Raw genomic sequence first — 9,259 nt, 5'->3', positions numbered from 1 at the left:
AGTCCAGAAGGACTCTCATATTGTGCATGGTAAATTTCTAGATTAAAGTGTTCTCAAAATCCAAAGCCACTCAATCTTGCCAGGGTTAAACCAACTCTATTGTTTTTCATCCAAATTTGTATAGCCTCTAAGCACTGAGTCAGGACATTGGCAGTATCACTTACTTCAACATGGATATCGTGTATAATGGATATCGTCAGCATACTGATACCTCAACAACTTGATGTAGATGTTAAATAGGAGCAGTGAAAATACAAAACTGTACACGGTGTTCCACAATTTAGATATGGAAGATAAGATCTCTTCTCCTAATCAACACTAACTAAAACCAGTCCCCAAGAGAGAAAGACAATGGGCTAAATAACGGCACCCACTCCCAATTCCTGTAGTCAGTCCAGAAGGATACCTTAGTCAATGGTATCAAAAATTGCTGAGAAGTCAAGAAGAGCAAGCATGAATGTGATACATTAATTCCACGCTCAGCAGAGGCAATCAAAAAGTGTAACCAATGCTGTCTCAGTCCAATAACCATACCTGAAACACAAGTGAAAAGCTCTTGGTAATCTGCTTCATCCAGGATCCACTGGAGCTGTTATGTGTTCTCAATAATCTTCTCAAAAGGTAAGATTAAATACTGGATGAAAATTGTAAAGAAAGGTTAGGTGCAATAATGGCTTGTTGAGAAGAGGACAGTCCAACACTTCTTAAAAGTCACTGGCATCATCCCATCTCTCAAAAAAGAATATGCACCACATATCTCTCACATGTCATCTCATTGGAAGCTTTTATTAACCAGAAAGGGTATGGATTGAAGAAATAGATGCTCAAGATCACAAACATAAGGACTTTTGCTGCTTTCTTGAGCCCAATAGGCTTGAATTCCTCCCAAAAAATATGGCAAGATTGTGCCTCAAGGCATCCCCACAGGGGCTGCACCAAGGCTAGTATCAAGCTGGGAATGAATCTCAGTGATTTTGTATGACAGAAAAGTGTAAATTTTTCTGCCAAATTCTGAAGATGTATTCCGGAATCACCTCCACCGAAGCGAACTTTGTTTAACCTAAACAGAGACGCCAGTCTGCTATCCCCAGATAAACAAGAATGGACACTTCCTGATGTGAAATATTGATATCTGATATGCATCCAATAAAATTCTGATTATGAGATAAAATTATTCCAAATCAATCAGATAAAGTTATAAAGTTAAAACTCATAACTGTAAAGTTACAAAGAAGGTGAAACCTGTAATTAAATGTAAGGATATTCATTTTATGAATAAAAAGAAATTACTTATGTAACAGACTCCAATATATAATGTAACTGAGATGGATTCAGATTTTGATTTTTTTCTGAACCTATTCCCTGTAAACTCCTACTTGTAACCCTTCCTATATATACAGAAACCAAACAAAATGATCAGGAATAAAATAGATCAGTATTAATTAATAATAAGCTAGCTGGGGTCATTTTCTTCTAAGTAGCCTAAAGACAGCCTTCCAATAAAAATGTTCAATCAATAGAAACCACAGGGACATATCAAAATTCATGTACTGTAGTTACAAATCCCTAGTCAGAATATCATTTGATGAATTGGACACCCATCTCATTTGGGGCATCTTTTGTACATAGTAAAGCCCACTGGACAGAACCAAGAAAAAGTCTGTTGAAACTGGGATCACACAATGAAATTTACACAATTAGTACCTTGCTTTGTTAATTTTAGTGGAAGGTACTTTGCTAAATTTGTTATGTATCTAATCCCTTCATGGGATTCACGTTATATGCTAGGCCAGAGTACGATATATTTGTTTTTTAGGTTACTACATTATGTGAAGTCAGCCAATTTTGAGAAAAAAACAAAAAATTATTTCAAAAAGGAACAATTAAGTAATAATCTATATAAACATTGAGAACCACAATCGCCAAATGCCATTTCCATCCAGAAGTTCTATTTAGCTGTTGGAGATTGAAGGATGCTGTGTATACTGCATGTATGTAAACTGTATGTGTGAGCATTTCTGAAAGCAGGAATCTAACTTTAGCAAGGAATAATGATGCACATTTCATAATTATATCAGGTGATTTAGCAGAGGAAATACATTATAGCTACAAACAAAAGCTAGTACATATCCACTAGATATCCACCATTCTTACTAGAATAGAAGATAGCTAGCATGTTCTCTTTGTGTGGATGCTTGTGTCTGTGTGGTACATAAAAGGCAGGATGAAGTGACCTCTGAATAGCAATGTCTTAGATAAAGACAGAATAGAGAGGGACAGAATATATTCTTAACTATGTATCTATATTTTACTACTCCCTTGTGGTAAGTTGGTCATAAAGTACTCCAGTAGTACTTCCAATAGTGTCAGCAATTGTTAAATAAATGCCATTTTCAAAGGTAGCATTTCAGGCTTTCAGAAGACATAAGACCACTTGGGACATGATCAAAGACCATCGATCTTTTAATTTCAAAGATGCTCCATCATAAGAAATAGCCCATCTATGGAAGCTAGTTGACATTGATCCTAACATCATTTCATAAAGCTGCTTAAAACTCTTCTGTAGCCTCTGAAGCTTGAAGATTTAGGGCACTGATGTCATTATGTTAGCACCTAATGTTACATATTTAATTGATTGTGTTATTTTATGTTATTATTTGATGGGTGATTTTAATTGCATATTTTGCTTTATCATAAACTGTAATATTCTGATTTGCCAGCATATAAAGATAAGAAACATGGCCAGGATATAAGGAATATAGCTATTGAACCCCTGTCATGGTCTGACCATTCTCTTCTGAGGCTGGACTTTCTGACTGCTACACCCCACCACAGGGAAGTGGAACCGACTAGGTGGTTCCCTGTTGGATTCAGAAAGATTCCAGAGGGAGCTTGGGCCATTTCCTGAAACTCTAGCTCACGACTCGACTGAAAGAACTGGTGGCTGCCTGGGATAGGACAGCCGCCGGGGCTTTGGATCGAGTCGTGCCTTTGCGGCCTCTGACCCAGCACCAAACCTGCCCAGCTCCTTGGTTCTCCGAGGAGCTGAGGGAGATGAAGCGCCGGAAAAGACACCTAGAGAGTGGTTGGAGGGCCAGTCATTCCAAATCTGACCGAACACTAGTTAGGTCTCACATTAAGACCTATTTAGTGGCGATAAAAGCGGCAAAGTGTAATTACTTTTCCGCTCTTATTGCATTGGCAGATAATCGCTCAGCCGCCTTGTTTAGAGTGATCCGCTCCCTCCTATATCAGGGAGTGCGGGAGGACCCCTTGCAAGGGCAGGCTGAGGAATTTGCACAGTATCTGCATGATAAAATCGCTCAAATTCGGGAAGGCTTGGACTCTGACTGGGTAGATTCCGGCGGGGTATGTTAGGCAGGTCTTGAGAATGTTATCTGGGATGAGTTTGATTTGACAGGATTCTGGGGAGGTTAAACGCAACCACATGTTTATTGGACCCGTGTCCCTCCTGGCTGGTACTGGCTACCCGGGAGGTTACATGAGGCTGGCTTCAGAGGATTATAAACGCTTCTCTGGGGGAGGATTTCTTGCCGTCCACCTTGAAAGAGGCCGTGATGAGGCCCCTTCTCAAGAAGCCTTCTCTGGACCCGGCTTTTTTGGCAAATTACCGTCCTGTCTCCACCCTTCGCTTTATTGCGAAGGTTGTTGAGAGTGTGGTTGCGCAACAGCTCCCACAGTATCTGGATGAAACCGTCTATCTAGATCCGTGCCAGTCCAGCTTCAGGCCTGGGTACAGCAGGAAACGGCATTGGTCGCGTTGGTTGATGATCTCTGGAGGGATTGCGACAGGGGTTACTCCTCTGTTCTGGTCCTATTAGACCTCTCAATGGCTTTTGATACCATCGATCATGCTGCACTGGCTGGAGGGATTGGGGGTGGTTCTTCTCCTATCTCTCCGACCGGTTGCAGTCTGTGTTGGCAGGGGGGCAGAGGTCAACCTCAAGGTGCCTTGTTTGTGGGGTGCCGTAAGGGTCGGTCCTCTCGTCACTCCTGTTCAACATTTATGTGAAGCCGCTGGGTGAGATCATCCATGGATTTGGGGTGCGGTGTCATCTGTACGCTGATGATACTCAGCTGTACATCTCCACCCCAAACCACCCCAATGATGCCCTTGAAGTGATGTCCCAGTGTCTGGAGGCCATGCGGGTCTGGATGGGGAGGAACAGGCTTCGACTCAACCCTTCCAAGACTGAGTGGCTGTGGATGCCAGCATCCCGATATAGCCAGCTGGTGCCATCGCTGGCTATTGGGGGTGAGTCATTGACCCCCACAGAGGGGGCTCGCAACTTGGGTATCCTCCTGGACACATGGCTGTCTTTAGAAGAGCATATGATGGCCGTGGCCAGGGGGGCTTTTTATCAGGTTCGCCTGATATGCCAGTTGTGCCTCTTTCTGGATCAGAATTCCTTATTCACAGTCACTCACACTCTTGTCACTTCCTGCCTGGACTACTGTAACACTCTCTACATGGGGCTCCCCTTGAGGAGCACCCAGAGGCTCCAACTGGTCCAGAATGCGGCTGCATGGGTGATTACGGGAGCGACATAGCGTTCCCATATAACACCTCTCCTGCGCGAGCTGCACTGGCTCCTGGTGGTCTTCCGGGTGCGCTTCAAGGTGTTGGTTCTCACCTTTAAAGCGCTCCATGGTTAGGGCTAGGTATTTACGAGACCGCCTTCTGCTACCGATAACCTCCCACCGGCCAATACACTCTCACAGAGAGGGCCTCCTCAGGGTGCTGTCGGTCAAGCAATGTCGGCTGGTGGCCCCCAGGGGAAGAGCCTTCTCTGTGGGGGCACCCATCCTCTGGAATGAGCTTCCTCCCAGAATATGACTGATCCCGGATCTCCGCACTTTCCGTAAGGCTCTGAAGACGTTTTTATTTCAGCAAGCCGGCCTAGCCTAATTAGGTTTTTTATGGGTTAGTTTTAATTGTATAGCTTTGGGGTTTTAAATTGGGGGCCGATTGATTTAATTTATTTTAGCTATCTTAACTTTTATATTGTATGTATTTTAATTTCGGCTGTTCACCGCCCTGAGTCCCTAGGGGGAGAAGGGTGGTATATAAATTCAAATATAAATAAATATAAATAAATAAACAAACAAACAAATCTAAATGGTGAAACAAACAAAACAAATTGAAAACACAAATAGGTATTTTATTTGTGAGACAAAATCATTTCTGCCATGAGTTCACATTTTGTGTCTTCTGGAGAGGTTCTCTTTTCTCCTTCACTGTGACATACCTAGTTTACATCTTGATTTACTGCATCTTGCAGAGAGAATACAAAAAAAAAAAAAGACAATGATATTTGGAATTCATTTGGAATTCTCTTGAGTCAGAAAGATAAGATACTTTGGGACAATGAATATGGAATTGTACATCATTTACTTATTTATATTTCACCCAGGCTCTAAACTCTGACTCTCAAACTAAGCTTGGTATGATTCCTTTTACCATGTTGTCCTAAATAAATATCCAGTACATTCACCTTTAAGGATCCAGCATATTTTTCTCTGTGTCCCAAACTCACTAAGGTGCAAATGCTGTTGCCTAATTGTAAAGGGACATGTTTGGAAAGGAAAAAAGTTAGATAAGGCAGAAGACAATGGTAAGCCATTTCTGTACTATTAAAAATATATCTATATAATTATGTTCATGTACTATAATTATTAAGTCAGATTTGGTTTTTGTCTTCTGCCTCTGATCTACACCATGTTTTGGCACTTTGTCACAAGTTTTTCTGATGGAGTCCATCTTAGAGTTCAGCCAGCTGGGGGACCACAGCTGGGGGACCACAAACAGAGCACAATAAGTAGAAAGTAGCTTTGATTAGTAAAAAAATAAAATCTTATTATTATCTCTAACCAGCAAATGTTTTAGTTAGAAGCAATCTGTTCATTGTCATTTTATATTAAGATGTGGGTGGGATTATTATGTGGTAAAGGATATAAACTACATCACTTGGACAAGTCAAACTCAATCAATCATGGTTTATCACTGTATCTTCACTGCAGAAAAACTGTTCATGCCTTTCGTCTATTGAAAGAAAAAAAGAGAACAAAGTAGCAACTTCCACAAACATCAAGCTGATTTTGTCACTCTTTCAGTAAGAAAAACTAAAATAATTGAGGATCAAAGTTTTTTCCCCCATTTTGTAAAATCTTAGTTTTTTTTCACTTTTGAGGGATACAGATAAGGAAAATGACTGTGGTCTTGAAGTCATTCCTCTAGCTAACAAAATAACATTGCTTTTAAGTCATCAGGGCTAGTTTTGTGCTGGCCTTCACTAAAAACAGAGCAAACATTTTAAAAAGTTTCCAGAATAGTTTTACCCAGGGAACGCATATCCACAGAGGTCAGTGTTGCCAGACATATTAGTGATGAATTTTAAAATAAACATTGGGATGTTTGGAAATATTTGTTATATGCAAATATGTAAAACATGCAAAACAAGGCTAACAGCTGTGGGGTGTTCTCACAAGCCACATGAGTAAACCTTCTCTCCCCGCCCCCTGCCCCCTCCCCTCAATTACAGGCACAAAAGACATTTGATGGCCTTCTACTCAAGAAGAAGAATAGATTATAACTGTGAAGTAAGATCTGATTTTTCAAAACTGTGAAAGCAATTCAAAGGCTCATATTCACATTTTATTTCTTTTCTGGATCAATTTTTAATTTATGTTATATACTAATAAGTAAAGAGATATTTAAAATGAGTTTGTCCAAGAACAGAGATATTACCATTTCTGTTAGTCCCTTCTCTAAGGGGTGGGCTGCTGGAGGTTTGCAGGGATTTGGTAGAACTTCTAGCTAAGATTCTGTGCAGATTGGAGAACTCCCAAATCCCGCTCCTGGCTTGCCCCACCCACCCCGCCCCACCCATCCCAGGAGTTTCCACACAACCCATTTTGGATGCAGATAAGTGCAGGGCGTGCATGGAGGCTCAGGGAGGGTGAAATACGAGCCTGCTGGAAGTTCAGGAAGGCCAGAAACGGGCCTGTTTCTGGCCTCCAGAGGGCCTCCAGAGCCTAGGAAGGCTGTTTTCATGTTCCGAGAGACCAGGGAGAGCAAAAACACCTCCTCCCACCATGGTGCAGGAGGCCGACTAGGCCATGCCCACCATATCCATACCCACCCAGCAACTGGGCAGAGAACCCCTTGCTAAAATTTTTGAAGCTCACCCCTGCGTTCTCTCATTTCTTATCTAATTCATATCTAGATTAGTTATTGTGTGGGTTGGGACTTTTTCAAAGAAGCAAAATGAGAGCTCTAAATCAAGGGGCAAAAAGGTGTAAAATCATAGTTCTGAGAATTGGTAAATTTGCTGTTGAATTTGATTGAATGGTCAAAAATGAATAGGCAGATTGAAGCACTCATTACAATATGCCTATTATTTGCTATTCTTAACTGGCTCCATGCAAAGGAAAAGTTGGAGCCCACATTGCTAATTCAATCTGTTACAGAACTCTCTGGTTTTTAAATTATCTATTAAAGAACTATAGAATAATTATTAAAATGCTAAAAATACTATTATTTTTAGGTTGATACATTTAGACACCAATGTAAATGGTACATGTTGAGTTAGACAAGCTTTCTCTATATTATCTATCCCAATCTACTCTCAATCAGAACCCTGCGGATGTATTTAATTTAAGTCGCATATATGAAGCTGGAATCCAAAGAATCTGGAAAACAAATTGGAGAAGGACAGGGTTTGCAGGACCCATTCTGTTCAAAGACTGTGGTTCAATACATTAATTGAAGCCGTAGACCATGTCATTCAAATACAGTACAGTCACTATTACTGAGATTTCCAAGATCTCAGATGAGAATCTTTTCTGGAGATGGAAGGATAAAAGGAAAATTTCTAACACAAAATTATGGTTCTCTTTATTGTTAATTCTAAATGCTATGTCCATGTTCTCCATCATTTAATTCATGAGAACAATAACATTTAATAACAATAAGAAGAAATATTTCAAGTTTTTTTCTGAAAAACTGTGTAATCTACTTTTAATGATGTATTGAATTTTACTTGGATTTAGCCAATCTATTCTTATTCATTTCAATAACATTCATATGATATGTGCATAACTTGAATTTAGCACTAAAGCCGTATCAGCATTTTATATTTGTGCACTTTAAATTTAAGAATAACTTGTTTTCTTTAACATTGACGTATCAGATTCAAAACAAATATCCCAGATAACAAAAGAAGCATTCATTAACAATCTCCAAAGATGCAAATGTATGAACTGGAAAGAAAAAAAGGATCATCAGCAGCAAGGTAGATATAGTCAATTAGAAAAGTGATGGTCAATCCTTGGAAAATTGGAAGATTTGGATCAGTATGAAGAATATCCATCTATATTGTAGCTAAGAATCAATAGCAATTTGATGATCAATTAAATTGATAATCAGTTTAATCAATATTTCTGTGTGCATATATTTTTTATACATGTATAGCCCCCTGCCATTTTTTAGGATGTACCAATCAGTAAATCTTGAATTAAGGGCATACATTACATCACTCCATATTTGCTTATCCTATAGATTTTTTAAAAACAAAAATGTCTGTCTCTCCCCCCCCCCATTTCTTGAGTCTAATTAGTTTTCTGTTGGGAAACACAAACTGTGAGTTGTCAAAATAAAACTTTATCTCTTCCCTCTCCTTTTTTTTTTTTTTTACAGTTACATTCCAATATAAGTAGATGGTTGATTAGACTAACAAACATAACCACAGCTGTTAGAAATTCTAATACTACTTAGGCTTTACCTCCTGGCTTTACTTTTGACAAGTACAAAGACATATGGTAATGTTACATTATTTTGTCTCCTTGTGTTGCTAAGCTAGACACTTTAGCTCAGATGCTGAAATCATTAGAAGGAAGAGAGGGAGGAAAGGTGGAAGAGAGGCTGAGAAAGATTTTTAGTGAAGATCTTAAAACAAAGACGGATACAGGAGGTGAAAATGGGGATTAATTAATAAGGAAGCCCATATACAGGTGAAAGAAAGTACTGATATGCACTCCATATGAAGCAACTATGAAGAACCAGAATCAGGATTCAACTTTGAAACGGATGAAAATATGGTCAAAGAATAACTTTGAATAAGTTTAAATATCTGGGCTGTAGTGAACTATTCTTTGGGCTAATATGAAGAAAGATGATATGAGAAAATCCTGGACAATGGATGAAGTGCCAGATGACTGGAAGAAAATTAGGGAAACG

The sequence above is a fragment of the Pituophis catenifer genome, unplaced genomic scaffold, assembly GCF_029215685.1.
Source record: "Pituophis catenifer annectens isolate HBS135680 unplaced genomic scaffold, rPitCat1.0.hap2 SCAF_4, whole genome shotgun sequence".
NCBI lineage: Eukaryota > Metazoa > Chordata > Lepidosauria > Squamata > Colubridae > Pituophis > Pituophis catenifer.
This window is presented reverse-complemented; position numbering follows the sequence as displayed.